General features: G+C 45.9%; 1 long non-coding RNA gene across 1 annotated transcript; it reads left to right on the forward strand.

The window, feature by feature from the left end:
* The first annotated feature begins 7,024 nt into the window (after positions 1–7,024).
* Positions 7,025–8,146, forward strand: LOC123429924. Its single transcript, XR_006622782.1, has 2 exons — positions 7,025–7,380; positions 7,932–8,146. It is a non-coding gene; the product is annotated as an uncharacterized LOC123429924 (long non-coding RNA).
* The last annotated feature ends 8,443 nt before the right edge of the window (positions 8,147–16,589 follow it).

Genomic DNA, 16,589 nt, shown 5'->3' on the forward strand with positions numbered 1-16,589 from the left:
GCCGAGCTAGGGTTCGGACATGGTGTGCGGGCGCCTGTTCCCATCCCCCCGAGTTCCTGATCTCTTCTCAACAACCAAAGAATCAGACGATTTGTATCCTAATTTTCTCGAGTTGGTTGTAGCCCATGTAACAAAGGGTGCACGACCTCCTGGTTGTGCTAAGAAAGGCCCAATGGAGAAGAAAATGAACACGTTGGCCGAGTTATAAAGAACGTTTCCTTGTTGCAACATATTTTCACGACTTTTGAGCGTATATGAGCAACTTTTATGATTCTTGCCGCTTGGGGAGCTCACGGGCGTTTTGGAAAGTGGTGGTGTCGAGCCCGGGCACGTACCCAGGGTGGGCGGACAGTAAAATCGCCCCTATGAAGGGGGAAACAGTCGACCCACATGGAAAGGTGGCATCCCCCCGCCCCGGTAGTTTCATGTGTCCATGTTTTGTTGTGGCAGCTGACCTCCCGATGCGTGTTGGTCATAAATCCCCTTTTGACCTATAGAAATAACATGAAAAGTTCTGGGACTTTCTGCCACCGTTTGCAAGGTGGAATAGAGGTGGAACATATTTGCTCTCGAGCAAATAGATTCTGGGAGGGGGAATCTGAGCCTTCATCATCACCAACACTCCTCTCCTCACGGGATACATCTTCATCAACACCATCTCATCTCAAAACCATAGTTCTTTCCTTTGTGTTCATTGTTTGAATCAAACCTCATATTTGTACCTAGGGGTGCTAGTAGTGTTGATTATGTCTTGCAATTGATGCAGGTTGGCTAATTTGGTGGAAGATTACTATGTTCGGATTGTGACTCACATATTTATATCCTCTGATCATGAATAATATGATGAATTGTGGGTAGTTTAATTTCTTCTTGACGAGATGGGAGAGGCCTCGTTGCTAGTAATCATGTGACGTTGATCACCGTTCAATGTTTTGAAATTATGTTGTGTTGTTCTTCCTATAATGGTGTTATGTGAACATCGACTACATGGCACTTCACTATGTTTGGGCTAGGCATTGTAGAATTACTTTGTAGATGATGGATTAGGGGAGTGATAGAAACCAAAATCTCAGTTTATGAATTATTATTTTAAGAGGTTGTTTTGGATACAATTTCTTAATGTTATGGTTAGATTTATCTTAATTACTTCTCTTGTATTTGAAAATGCTTGCGAGGAGGGTATAATCATTAGTAGTTATGAGCTCAAGTAAGACAACACATTAGCTATGTTCCACCCACAAAACACTTATCAAGGCAATGAACACCACTTCCCATGTGTCCTCAAAAGCATTTTAATCACGATAGAGTATTTGACCACTTGTTGCACCTTGAAACCTTGTTACTTGTTACTTGTTACTTTGTTACCAATTATTTTTCTACCAAACTATCTTACAACACTTGAAGTGAAGTCCTTGTTGGAAACTTCCTATCAATTCCTTCTTGTCCTCATTGTGTTCGACACTCTTACTTACCAAAAGTACTATGATTGACCTCTATATTTATGGGTCATCAAACATCGCCCTCAAGGATGGTAAGCATGTTGATAACTTTGTCGTATGAATCTCAAGCCTTGTTACACAGCTTCACTCTTTAGGTGACACCATCTATGGTGCAAGGACCACGTAGAAGTCCATGTGCGTTGTCTCCTCTCGTTTTTCACAGGTAGTGATCTCTATTGACACTCTGCTAGATCTATCTGCCCACACATTCTCTATCAAGGAGCTCATGGGACGGTTGCGGGTGGTTGATGACGGACACGAAATATCCTGCAGTAGGCGGGTACTTCTCATAGAGAGGGAGCAAAGTTTTCAGAATTGCGACTCAAGTCTTATAATCTTACGACCTTACGATCCAAACTAGCCCGTCCGATTCTATGATTTTTCTCATAGAATCTAAGTTTCTATGATCCTATTAGTTATGCTTCTATGATTCACGATCCTATCAACGGAACTCTGATCGAATTCAAAATCTCGATTCTGACAACTTTGAGAGGGAGTGGTAGGCAAAAAAGAGACAACACTACTAGGAAAAGGGCTATAGATGATATAGATACTAATGGCGCACCACACAAGCAGTGCGCCACTACTATATAGTAATGGCGCATCATGTGAGGTGTGCCATTAGTGTGGTGGATACTAATGGCGCACCACACTCTCGGTGCGCCACTACTATATTTTTTTTTATATTTTTTTTTGCAAAACTACTAATGACGCACCAGAAGCTCGTGCGCCATTAGTAACCTGCTTACTAATGGCGCATCTGTTAGTAGTGCGCCACTACTATAATTTTTTTTTTGCAAAGTACTAATGGCGCATCACAGCTAGTGCGCCATTAGTAACCAGTGTTACTAATGGCGCATCTGTTGGTGGTGCGCCACTACTTTTTTTTTGCAGAACTACTAATGGCGTACCAGAGGAGGTGCGTCATTAGTAACCAGGGTTACTAATGGCGCATATGTAGGTGGTGCGCCACTACTATAATTTTTTTTTGCAAAACTACTAATGGCGCACCACCACCCTCGTCGCCGAGCACCCCCCGCACCCTCCCCCGCTCCACCGCCGCCGAGCACCCCCCGCACCCTCCCCCGCTCCACCACCGCCGACGACCCCCTGCACCCTCCCCCGCTCCACCGCCGCCGAGCACCCACCGCACCCTCTCCCGCTCCACCGCCGCCGCCGACCCCCCGCACCCTCCCCGGCCCGCTCCACCGCCCCCGATGACCCCCCGCACCCTCCCCCGCTCCACCGTCGCCGCCGACCCCCCGCACCCTCCCCTGCTCCACCGCCGCCGACGACCTCCCGCACCCTCCCCTCCTCCACCGCCGCCGACGACCCCCCGCACCCTCCCCCGCTCCACCGCCGCCGCCGACCCCCCGCACCCTCCCCTGTCTCCTCGCTCGGTTCCCCCGAACAGAATCGGCCGAGCGCACCACCCACCCCGTCCCTCCCCCCCGAGCGCCATTGCTATCCAAAAAAAATATTACTAATGGCGCACCTCTTTGGGGTGCGCCATTGCTATCAAAAAAAAAGATTACTAATGGCGCACCTCTGTGAAATGCGCCATTGCTATATAAAAAAATATTTACTAATGGCGCATTGCATGGGGATGTGCCATTGCTATTAAAAAAAATCTAATGGCGCACCGCTCCGGGGTGCACCATTGCTAACCGGCAGTGCCTGCCCCGGATCCCGTCCCCCGGATCCGCCCCGGATCCCGTCCCCCAGACCCCCCCCCCCCCCCCCGCTCCGCTGTGCCTGCGCGCAGCCCCGGATCCCGTCCCCCAGATCCGCCCCGCCTCTCCGGCCCAAGCTCTCCAGGAGGAGGAGGAGCATCCGTCCTCGGGCAGCGGGATGGAGGGTCATGGAGGAGGAGCGCTGCTGCGGGAATCCCTTCGACAGCCGCCTCTCCGCGCTCGACGCTGCCATGCGCCCCATCCAGCTCCACACCCATGTCGTCCGCACCGCCCACGAGAACATCGACCGCACCCTCCGCTCCATTACTTGTAGCCATCTCTCGACGCTTCGGCGCCTCCCACCTCGGCGCCCCCGCCTCAGCCGCCAGGACCTTCGCCGCGTCCCGCCGACAAGGATACGGTGAGTTCCCAGTACCTTGGGTGATGATTGCTCGGCGATCTTTTCTCCAAAATCTCGCTCGTCTTGTGAGATTTGGCGCGTCTGGGTGTTCTTTATGCCGTTCTTGGCATGTTTCTTGTGCCCAACTGGTGGGGATTTAGAGTTCTTGGCTGTAGGATCTCGGGCACCCCATTTGTGCTGGAGCTGGAAAGAACTTTTTACAAGTAATGCTCTGCCATTTTGCAGGATGAAGGACGGGACGATGAGGATTGGCAGGAGGTGGAAGATGATGAGGTGAAAATTTGTGTTCCCTTGCTGCTAGTTCACTTGAGTTGTCTGTCCAATTGTTTTGAATCTAGAGGATTGAAGGATGCGGTGAGTCCTCATCGTCCCCTAGCATCTTCCTCATGTGCAAATGCAGACCTCTTTCAGCAGCAGCTTCTCCATATTTTGACACCTCTTATGCTCCACCTATCCTGCACATTTTCCTGGCTCTTTCATGAAGACCTAGAAATGGAGAAATCTGCTAAAAAACAATTCTCCTTGCCTATAAACAATATGATGTTTTTTTTATCTATTTCAGGTCATCTTTTGAATTACATCAGATTGATCTTTGCTATTTATGGGCAATGTGCCAGAAGCCAATCTCTAAGAGAAATATGTATGGGCCATATGATGTTTATTTTTCTACGTTTTTAATATTTTTAATGTCAATATATCATATGAAATCATTTTCCGTATGCAGAAGTAGGCCGGTTTATGCAAGTTTTCTTCGAATTTTCTGTATCCAAGCATGTTCTAACATGTAGAAATACCTGGCTTACAACTACAACCGCAGATAAATAGCATAACAAATTCTGTCTTTTTTCATTGATCATGGTTCATATTCTTGCATCATAGCTAGATATTTTGGACAACCACCTACCACACTCACTTTCCCCACTTTCATTCTCTCCACCTCCTCCTCCAAGCTTGTCTCGGGTGCCTCCTCCTCCTCACCTCATTTGCATCATAGTGTCCCAATAGTGTCCCCCGCACCCTCCCCCACTCCACCGCCGCCGAGCACCCACCGCACCCTCCCCCACTCCACCGCCGTCGACGACCTCCCGCACCCTCCCCGGCCCGTTCCATCGCCGCCGAAGACCCCCCGCACCCTCCCCCGCTCCACCGCCGCCGACGACCCCCCGCACCGTCCCCGGCCAGCTCCACCGCCGTCGACGACCCCCCGCACCCTCCCCCGCTCCACCACCGACGACGACCCCCCGCACCCTCCCCCCTCCACCGCCGCCGACGATCCCCCGCACCCTCCCCAGCTCCACCGCCGCCGCCGACCCCCCGCACCCTCCCCCGCTCCATCGCCGTCGATGACCCCCCGCACCCTCCCCCGCTCCACCGCCGTCGATGACCCCCCGCACCCTCCCCCGCTCCACCGCCGCCGACGACCCCCTGCACCCTCCCCTGTCTCCTCGCTTGGTTCCCCCGAACGGAATCGGCCGAGCGCACCACCCACCCCCTCCCTCCCCCTCGAGCGCCATTGTTATCCCAAAAAAAATTACTAATGGCGCACCTCTCTGGGGTGCGCCATTGCTATCCAAAAAAAAGATTACTAATGGCGCACCTCTCTGGGATGCGCCATTACTAATGGCGCACCTCTGTGAGAAGAAAAATTTCCAGATCCATCCCATAAGCCCACAACCGACCAGCACACCCTCACGCGTCTCTATCCCAAAAACCTAGCCAAGTCCCACAGCCGCCTCCTTCTCCCAATCCTTCCCGACCACCCCTCTTCGGCCCCTCCAGATCCCACCTCGTCGCCGCCGCGACCCATCGCCGCCGCCATCCATGGCTTTCCGACGCGCCGTCATGTTCCTCGCCGTCCACTCCCATGCATCATATTGCCTCCACCACGCCGCCGCCTCGCCTCCCACCCTCAAGCCGCCTCCGCCCCCGCCGCCCACCTTGAGTTGCCCGGTCACCGTCCCATGCTGCTCCTTCGCCGCCCCGCCCCATCACATACGTATCCTCCCTCCCTCCCCCCTCTCCTCCATCGCCCTAGATTCTCTTCCCCTCACCCCCTTTTTGATTTCGGTGCTCGGAAGGTCAAGGAGGTGTTCAAGGACAATGAAGACGACGCCGGCCCCGACTCAACAACGACATCACGGCCATATTCCTTAGGCTCGTCACCGATGAAGGTGCTGACGATCCCACATCCCACCCTCCTCCTCCTCCATTCACCATTCGGATGCTGAATATATGTTTTGTTCCATTTTTGCAGGGCATGATGTTATCCCCAGGTACAAGGCGCTTCAGATAGCTGTCAGGATGGGCTTGGACTTGGTCGAGCTACTACATGTTCCCTTCAGTTTTTCGGTTGTTTGTGCCCAGGTGCAGGCAATTTTCATTTCTCATGGTTATCTCGCCACCCGCGTAGATCCACCGGAAATCAAACCGTTCAGGTATACAATCATTTGTATGAGTCGTGGTTCACTAAGTCGCAAGCACAAAATGATACTTAAATTGTATACAATTTCATTTGTATGAGCCGTGGTTCACTAAGTCGCAAGCACAAAATATCTTTTCTGTCCAAAGTGTTGTTCGCCCTAGTATAAATACTAAACAAATGCATAGAGTGTCAACATCATATCAAGTTACTAATCAACTTGTTGTATATCACGTGCATCACCCGTTTTTATTTGTTCAAGAGAGATTATCCACATCCTGAAAGAGAGAGAGAGGGAGTTTGTCCATGGTCCAATGCGTAGCAGGGGATGCTGCAGAAAGGCAACATACTAGGGCTTTACATACTGCTGTGACGCTTGCACGTGGGGCCGTTGGAGGTCAGAAAACCATATTTTAGTGAGTTAGAGCGTTGTGTCCGCATCCAAAACTAATATATCGCCCGCAATAACAGGCCGAGAGATGCAATAGCGGACGCATTATACCAAAGCCGCTATATACAAACGCAACGCAAAAGACATAGCGTTAGAGGTGCGCTATCGCAATAGTGAACGCAATAGCGGGTGTAGTGAACGCTATTTAAAACCTTGCCTCTAGACATATGGTTATTGTGAGACTTAAAGACATAATATTCTCATGTCAGTAGGATAGACATAATATTCTCACTACGGCTATCGTTGATGCCTCCTGTTCAGATACAATTAAGTTTTCATGTCTCTCACTTGAGCTGTGTGTGATATGGCCTTTGAGCAGTGCTGGTTTGGCATGTCGACCATATTGGATAACATATCGCTTCATGGATTGGTGCTTGTTCTATTTGCTGACACTTGGATGTTCATAACTTGGTTTCTCGAGCTACGAATTTATCACTTGTATCACATTTCTATCACATGTTAAACTGATGGTTTTGCTACAACCCTCCATTCAAATTAATAAAACCGTTGGCATTGCACTTTGCTTGTAGAGTATAGAGTAGATACCGAACGATGCGCTTAGAAAGTACGATACATATCTTCTTTTATTTATTTTTCTCTCCTGATTTTACCATGTTCCATACCATTGGACCGCCTTTTCCAGTATCTCTACAGCTAATCATTCCTGTAGTTTCATTGTCTTGCAGTTTTAGTTTGTTTTCATCTCTTTACTCAACGCTGTTTCTTTTGGCGTAATGCAGTGGGATTGTTAACCCTTTCATTTGCTTAGCTACCGAGTAGAATTTACAGGTTTGACTGAATTGTGGAGAGGAATGGCGATTCGTTGCTGGTGCAGAGTCAGGAGTGCTTGGAGAAGGTTGCCAAGACGGTCTCCTTCCTCGCGCAGCCTGAAGGCTCATTCCTGCTGTTGCTCACAGGTAATTCAGTTCTGATGCATCTGTTCTAATACTTTTATGGAGTTATATATAGGGGCTGCTGATTGTGTGCGTTTACTAGTTAGATTTTGTTTGCAATCAAGGGTGAACACTATGATCGTAGTATCATCTCCCTGACTGGAAAGTTTGTGCCTATACCATTGCTTCTTTCCTTCAGGCTTAAACATTTGGTATCACATCTCATTAGAGCGAGTGTGTGACCTATGTAGCTGGGATTACTTTGGATTCAACGCAACATCGGCAGCTTATATTTATAATTTGGAACCAAACATCATGTGCTTATTCTTGTATGCGAATGTTCTCTTGAAAATCTTAGCTGTATTCTTTGGAGCTTATGTGTATATATCTCTGTGTGTGTGTGTGTGTAGTCGTCACTAGTTGACAATTTAAGTATCTTGATACCTCCTAAATTTTGTAACAAACATTGCTGGTGTTGTTATGTTAGAAGTCAATATGTATCAAAATTTGTAATTCTGAATCATCTGTTTTCTTTCTCTAACGCTTTTGATTCATGCTTCTTTTGCGAGGGGAAGTTCAAAAGGACCGCGCGCTGGAGCTCCTAAACGTGCGCCCCTTCTACTTCGTTTACTTATGTGGCGTGAAGACATAAAGCAAACCTTTGGAGCCATAGTTGTCTTTTTTGTCATCTAAAATAATAATGGTAACATATTAATGCAAACAAAATAATATTGTAGCTCAAAAAATTGTATGTGAATAATGAATGGATGCTATGGAACTATATTTGTTATGGAGCTATGTATGTATGGATGCTATGGAACTATATGTATATATGGATGCTATGGAATTTTGGATGTATGGATGCTATGGAGTTTTGATATATGGATCATGAAATTTGTTATGCAACTTTGCATATATGTTATGTGTTGTGGATCAGTAAAACTATTGGGCACATATTATGTATTATATATTTGAGATATATGTTATGTGTTGTTGAATTTGTGGTTTTGAAAAAAAACTTATATATGCTAGAATACCAGATACTAATGGAGCACCATGGGCTATACTACTGGCACACCTGGGAGGCATACTAATGGCGCACCTGGGAGGCATACTAATGGCGCACCTCGGAGGCATACTAATGGCGCACTAGGGAGACATACTAATGGCGCACCTGAGAGGAATACTAATGGCGCACCTGGGAGGCATACTAATGACGCACATGGGAGGCATACTAATGGCGCACCGTGAGCAATACTAATGGCGCCCTACCTGGTGCGCCATTAGTATACCAGATACTAATGGCGCACTTGTGATGCGCCATTAGTAAAAAAATCTAATGGCGTGATGCTAGTGGCGCACCTATAGTGCGCCATTAGTAACAAAAATAGGTGCGCCATTAGCAAGCCTTTTCCTAGTAGTGCAAGGACATGACAGTGGCACCGTAAATAGTGGGAGCAACCCCGGAAGAGGTGGAGATCGTACCCAGAGTGGGGACGACAACCATGGGTGTAAGACAAGCTCGCCCTAGAAGCTGGTTGGTTTTGCGCGTGGTTTAGGCAACAACCGCGACTGCGACAAGTGCCACTACTACGACAAGTCGGGTCATTAGACCTGTGAAAGCCGCAAGAGGTGAAGCTCGTCCATGATGACATGGTGGGCCAGTAATTATGATTGCATGCATCAAAAACGTACAAAAGGGCCCAACACCTCATAAGACCATACTACCAACAAACTTCGAGTCCATGCAAGAGGCACAGAGCCCATCACATGTCGTAGTGGAGGGTCATACGCGACCTCCTATATGCCGCTCTCTGCGGCAAGGAGACACCGTTTCGCACAGACTTATTTACGACTGGGCCGGCCCAACGATCGATATTTGACATATATTGTAGCTCAAAAAGGATTCGAACGCAGGATCTAATGCTTATCACGAAGTGTTACTACCACATGAGCGAGGACTTATATATGTTCAAACTGGAATGCAGATCCGAGTTAGTTTAGGAAATTCAAAAGCATTTTTTTACAAAAGATGGAATGCTCACTCAAACGCAAATATTTTTTTCGAATTGTGAACATTTTCTCAAACTATACCATTTCCGAAATTAGGAACATTTTTTCAAATTCTAGAACATTTTTTCAAATTTCCGAACATTTTTCCTTGAAAATTCCAAAATATTTTGATACAAATTCCAAACCATTTTTTAAATTCCGGAACATTTTTTCAAATTTCGGAACATTTTTAAAATTCCGAAACATTTTTCAAATTCCGGAACATTTTTCAAATTCTGGAACATTTTTTCAAATTCCGAAACATTTTTATAATTCTAGAACATTTTTTTAAATTCCGGAATATTTTTTGAAAATCCAAAACATTTATGAAACATAAACAGAAAAAAGAGAAAAAAAAGAAAACTCAGTTCATGGAATCTTCTATAAAGTTTCCAAAAACAGAAAAAACCGAAACATTTTGGTAAAAATTCTAGAACATTTTTTCAAATTCCAGAACATTTGTAAAATTCCGAAACATTTCTTCAAATTCAGGAACATTTTTTTAAATTCATGAACATTTTTCTATATTCCCGAACATTTTTCAAATTTCCATATTTTTTAAATTCCGGACTATTTTTGAAAATCCAGAACATTTCTGAAATAGAAACGGAAAAAAAGAAACAAAAAAGAATAAATAAAAAAATTGAAAAATTGGTTCAAGGAATCTTCTAGAAAGTTCCCAAAACCGGAAAAAACGGGTGAAAACCTCTAGAAGGTTCCCAAAACCGGGATCGGTGAAAGTGCTAAAGGGTCGGCCCAAACCCCGTCGCTAGCTCGCAGCTCCTGTGCATTTGCCCGCCTATTTGACGCAAAGAGCGTCAAATAGGGTTTTCCGGGTCATACCCCTACAACAACGTTCTCGGGCCCCTTCGACACGGAGGCAACATGAGCGTGGGAACTGTTTACCCGACAACCACATCCTTAGCAGCCCAGGTAGTTGCCGTGGTAACCTCGGCCCTGATAATGTTGGGACTCATCAAGCTCGTGCAAGAGACATGACGCGTTAGATGGGACACACCCCGACCATGTTGTTGGCGACCATCGAGTCTCTACAGGAGTCTGCGGTGACTCGGGTTGGCCAGAGCCTAGTAACCAAGTGTTCACGTCAACCACATTAACCGGATACGGCTCCCCAACAGTGGCATGTGCGTGTGGTCATGTCCTCCTCAACATGGAGAGAGTCATGAACCTACCTGCGCCTATAGGATACATGCCCATCGAGGGGTTGGTTCCTCGACCGAGGAGCCATGAACCACAAAACTGGTTCAATCTATGCTTTCATGGAGTTGGACCGCCCGATCACCGAAAAGGTATGGTTCGCGGATGAATCTGTGATTGAGATCCATGGGCATAGGGCTTTTGTTTTCGCCGACAACGGGGGTGACCACGTGGCATTCACAGATGTCTTCTACATCTCGATGCTCAAGCGAAGCATTGTGAGCCTCGCCAATTCAAATAGGGCTGGTTTGACCAACTCATTTGTAGTCATATAGTTTTTCAGTTTTATCGAGTTGTAAATAAAAAATAAATGTGATGATCATTTTTCTAATTATTAGAGTGTTTCCCCTACCTAAGAGAATATATATATACAAGGAGAGAGAGGCCACAAAAGAGCCCATATGTGCATGTCATTTATGTTCCTCACAAATGCACTCTTTAAATATTTTTAGGATTCATAACATTAAAAACCTATATATGGTGAATGCAAATAAATACATGTGTAGGTGATGAACATAAATGACATGCACATATAGGTGATGTTAATATCAAAATTTTGATATCTTATTTGCAATTTTCTGAGTTTAGATGAATTTGTTATGAATTTTCACACCTTGGGTCAAAAAACTTTGACGAGATGAAAGAGCATTCTTGCGAGCTAAAATGCTTTTTAGGGGAAAATTTGAGCACATCAAAAAGTTAGTGGTAAATATGAGAGTGGACCAAATTAGGGCATAGATGTAATTGTCCCATAAAACAGAGAGAAAAGAGAGAGGGAGCAACACTACTATCATTTTCCACGCTTGTGCTTCAAAGTAGCACCATGTTATTCATATAGAGAGTCCAAATATTTAGTCACTTTCATATACTAGTGGGAATCTATCGGAAATATGCCCTAGAGGCAATAATAAATTGGTTAGAATCATTTCTCCATGTTCATGATAATCGTTTATTATCCATGCTAGAATTGTATTGACTCAAAACTTAGGTACATGTGTGGATACATAAACAACACCATGTCCCTAGTGAGCCAACACTAAACTAGCTCGTTAATCAAAGATGGTTAAGGTTTCCTAACCATAGACATGAGTTGTCATTTGATAACAGGATCACATAGAGAATGATGTGATGGACAAGACCCAATGGTGAGCATAGCATTTGATCGTACCACTTGGTTTGTTTCTACTGCTTTCTCCATGTCAAGTATCTGTTCCAAAGACCATGAGATCTTGCAACTCCCTAACACTGAAGGAATGCCTCGTGTGTATCAAACATCACTTATTAACTTGGTTATCATAAAGGTACTGTACAGGTATGTCTAAGGGTGTCTGTTGGGTTGGCATGGATCAAGACTGGGATTTGTTACTCCATATGATGAAGAGGTATCTCTAGGCCCTCTTGATAATACAACATCACAAGAAGCATGCAAGCAATGTGACTAAGGAGTTAGTCATGGGATCTTGTGTTATTGAACTAGTAAACAGAATTATCGATAACTATATTGAACTAGCTATGGAGATACCGACGATCGAATCTCAGGTAAGTAACATACCGGTAGATAAAGGGAACTACATAGGGATTGACTGAATCCTTGAGATTGTGGTTTGACCGAAAAGATCTTCATGGAATATGTATGAACAAACATGGGCATACAGGTCCCGCTATTGGTTATTTACCGGAGAGGTGTCTCGGTCATGTCTACATGATTCTCGAACCCGTAGGATCCGCACGCTCAAAGTTCGTTGATGCCAGTGTAGTATTGGGATATTCACATTCGTGATCGAATGTTGTTAGGAGTCCCGAATGAGATCCTAGATATCACAAGGAGTTACGAATGGCATGAAGGTAAAGATTCATATATAGGAAGTCCTATTTTGGTTGCCAGAAAAGTTCGAACATTATGGGTAATGTACGAGGGTGCCGGAAGTGTTTTGAGTGTCCGCCGAGGGGTCCACCTGCCCTGTGGGTCCACATGGGCTGTATGGGTGGCTCCCTAGCCAATCTGGGCCAGGGGATCCAACCCCTAGAGGCACATGGGGCTTGGGGGCAAGAGTCCCAAAGGGACAAGGCACCCCGGAGGTGCCTTGGAAGAAGGGGACTCCTTGCTAGTGAAGGGAGGACTCCTCCCTACCCCTCGGCCCTCCTTGGAGGAGGGTCCAAGGATGCACCCCAACCCTTCCCCTTGCCTCCTATATATAGTGTAGGAAAGGGGAGGGCTGCACACAACAATTATCACGCCTTGGTGGCAGCCCTCTACCTCCCGTTACCCTGTTTTCTCCTCAGATCGCATGTATCGTAGCGCTTGGTGAATCCCTCCCGGGATTGCTCCACCACCATATCCACCATGCAGTCGTGCTAGTTTAGATCAAATCTACTTCTCCTTCCTCGTTTGCTGGATCAAGAAGGAGGAGACGTCATCAAGCCGCACGTGTGCTGAAGGCAGAGGTGCAATCCGTTTAGTGCTAGATCGGATTGGATTGTGATTGGATAGTGAAGAGTACGATTACATCAATCGTGTTATATACACGTCCTCTTAATGGTCTACGAGGGTACATAGACACACTCTCCCCTCTCGTTGCTATTCATCTCCATAGATAGATTTCGGGTGTTCGTAGGAAAAATTTGTTTCCCATGCAACGTTCCCCAACAGTGGCATCATGAGGTAGGTCTATGCATATATGATATGCACAAGTAGAACACAAAGTGTTTGTGGGTGTTGATGTTAACATTGCTTACTGATCTGCAATCTCTGGCGTTAGCTAGACGAATGCTTATCACAACAAACCTTCTCCTGCAACGGCACCAGAAGAATGCTGAAAGCACTCCCCAGTAATGAGACTAGAAGAATGTTGTTGACGGCCCACCAACGCGTGGGTTCGCAGCAGTTTTCGAGGGTAGAGTATTCGACCCAATTTGTTGATCGCCTAAAGGAGGTGAGAGAATACTCTCGAGTATTAGCAGCTGAATTTGTCAGATTCAACCACACCTGAAAGATTAGTATCTTCAAGCACAGTAGTAACAGCAAAGTAGCGAGTAACGGCAGTGTAACGAGCAATAGCAGTGGCAAGGAACGGCAGTAGTGACAGCAGTATCAAGTAGTAACAGTACCAAGCGACAGTAGTAGCAACAGTAGCAGCAGTAGCAGCAGAGCAAGACAAGTAACAACAGTAGCAACAGTAGTAGCAGCAGCAGCAGTGCATGACAAGTAACAGCAGTAGTAGGACAAACTCGTAGGCAATGGGTCGGTGATTTGTTTGGATGACATTCATCATGCAACAGCTATAACACGGAGATATATGTGGCTAGCTCCCGTTCATCAATGTGATGTAGGCATGCATTCCGTGTGCCGTCATACGTGCTTAGGGAAAAGAACTTGCATGACATCTATTGTCCATCTCTCCCGTGGCAGCGGGGTCCAAAAGGAAACTACGGGATATTAAGGTTCTCCTTTTAATAAAGAACCGGACCAACGCATTAGCACTTGGTGAACACATGAACTCCTCAAACTATGGTCATCACCGGGAGCGGTTCCGGTTATTGTCACTCCGAGGTTGCCAGATCATAACACATAGTAGGTAACTACAACTTGCAAGATCGGACCTAAAACACACATATATTGGTGACAACATAATAATTTCAGATATGAAATCATGGCACTCGGGCCCTAGTGACAAGCATTAAGCATGGCAAAGTAGTAGCAACATCAATCTCAGAACATAATGGATACTAGGGATCAATCCTCATCAAAACTAACTCGATTACATGATAGATCTCATCCTACTCATCACCGCCCAGCAAGCCTACGAATAGATTACTCACGAACGACGAAGAGCTTCATGGAATTGGAGAGGGATGAAGGTTGATGATGATGATGGCGATGATTTCCCCTCTCCGGAGCCCAAGATGGACTCCAGATCTGCCCTCCAGATGAAGAACAGGTGGTGGCGGCTCCTCCGTATTGAAAACGTGACGAAAACTTCTCTTTTTATTTTTTCTGGGACGGAAGGCAACTTATAGAGCTGGAGTTGGGGCGGCAGGTGCATGTGGGCCCCACAAGCCTGCCCACCGCCACCAGGGGGGTGGTGGCGGAGCAGGGGCTTGTGGCCCACTGGCCCACCCCCTTAGGTGGAACTTGGCGCAGTTATTTTTTATATTTTCCAAAACTGCTCCCCGTAAATTTTCAGGACGTTTGGAGAACTTTGATTTCTGCACAAAAATAACACCAAGGCAATTCTGCTGAAAACAGCGTCAGTCCATGTTAGTTCCATTCAAATCATGCAAATTAGAGTCCAAAACAAGGGCAAAAGAGTTTGGAAAAGTAGATACGATGGAGACGTATCAACTCCCCCAAGCTTAAAACCTTGCTTGTCCTCAAGCAACTCAGTTGACCAACTGAGAGAGAAAGAAAAACTTCCATGCTACTCATGCTATAGGCGGTTCCCAAACAGAAAAGTAAAGTTTTAACTCCCCCACCACCAATCAATCACACTCCACGGCTAGCCGAATCCTCGGGTACCGTCCATACTAACATCAATCCGGGGGGAGTCTTGTTTTACAGTTATGTTTTCGATTTAAGCGTGGAACTGGGCATCCAAAATACTGGCCCCTTTCTCGTGAATGACTGTGAATAAACACATGTCGAGGATAACACTCCTAGCAAGGAAGATACCAATAGCCCTCTGTCACCACATGAGCGGTTCGGGCATGCAAAACAGATTATTCCTTGAAGGTTTAGAGAATGACACATGCAAATTTAGTTGGAACGGCATGTGGATACCGCAAATAGGTAGGTATGGTGGACTCTCATGGAAACACTTTTGGGTTTATGGAAGTGGATGCACAAGCAGTATTCCCGCTTAGTACAAGTGAAGGCTAGCAAAATACTGGGAAGCGACCAACTAGAGAGCGACAACAGTCATCAAGATGCAATGAGTTTGACTAACATTGAATGCAAGCATGAAGAGGATATAAATCACCATGAACACGAACATCATAGAGGCTATGTTGATTTTGTTTCAACTACATGCATGAACATGCGCCAAGTCAAGCCACTTGAAACATTCAAAGGAGAATACCATCCTATCATACTACATCATAGTCATCTCAAAATCTATGTTGGCATCCAAGACAAACCATTATAAGCTCTCAGCTAAATAAGCATGGCATCAGAAACTATGATATCTAAGTTGTCATTGCAAACATGGTTCTCTCACAACAAAGCTAAATCTGGGTCGACAAGGTAGTCATATTTACAATATCAAAATAGATAGAGTTCATACCAGCTTTTCAGTCTCAGTCACTTCATCATATACCATCATTGTTGCCTTTCATTTGCACGATCGAACGGTGAAAACGATAATAAGCGCATTGGACTAAGCTGAATCTGCAGGCAAACACAAAGGAGAAGACAAAATAATATGTCTCTTTGAAAGCTAAACAGGTAAGCATGCAAGAACCACTAAGCATTGTAACCAATATCTTCTACCTTGACACAAAGAAAAAGAAAACTATTTACACGGGAAAGCTCCCAACAAGCAAAAGAAGAAAGAAAAATCTTTTTGGGTTTGCTCAAAAGGACACAAAACAAGAAAACAAGAAAACGAAAAGAAACTAGCATGGATAATAGAATGGAAAAGTGTCAACACCGGCTAACAAAGTGAAAGCATAAGCATGAATGTAAAGTCGGTGAGAACACGTACTCCCCCAAGCTTAGGCTTTTGGCCTAGATTGGTCTACTCCCATGGTGGATCCTGGCGAAACCCAAAGTCATAATGGGTGTTATACGGGAGTGCTGCAGCCACTGCCTGAATAGCTGCCTCACGAAGTCGAGCAGCCGTAGCCTCCCTCTCATACTCCTCTGCCTCTCCTATGGTTATGTAGTATCTTCGTTTTACCTGAAAGTCAAAGAAAGCAGGAGCAGGAAGGGTAATATGTGTAAGTGCATCTAGTGCCCCTTAGTGATT

Source organism: Hordeum vulgare, chromosome 2H (assembly GCF_904849725.1).
Source record: "Hordeum vulgare subsp. vulgare chromosome 2H, MorexV3_pseudomolecules_assembly, whole genome shotgun sequence".
Taxonomy (NCBI): domain Eukaryota; kingdom Viridiplantae; phylum Streptophyta; class Magnoliopsida; order Poales; family Poaceae; genus Hordeum; species Hordeum vulgare.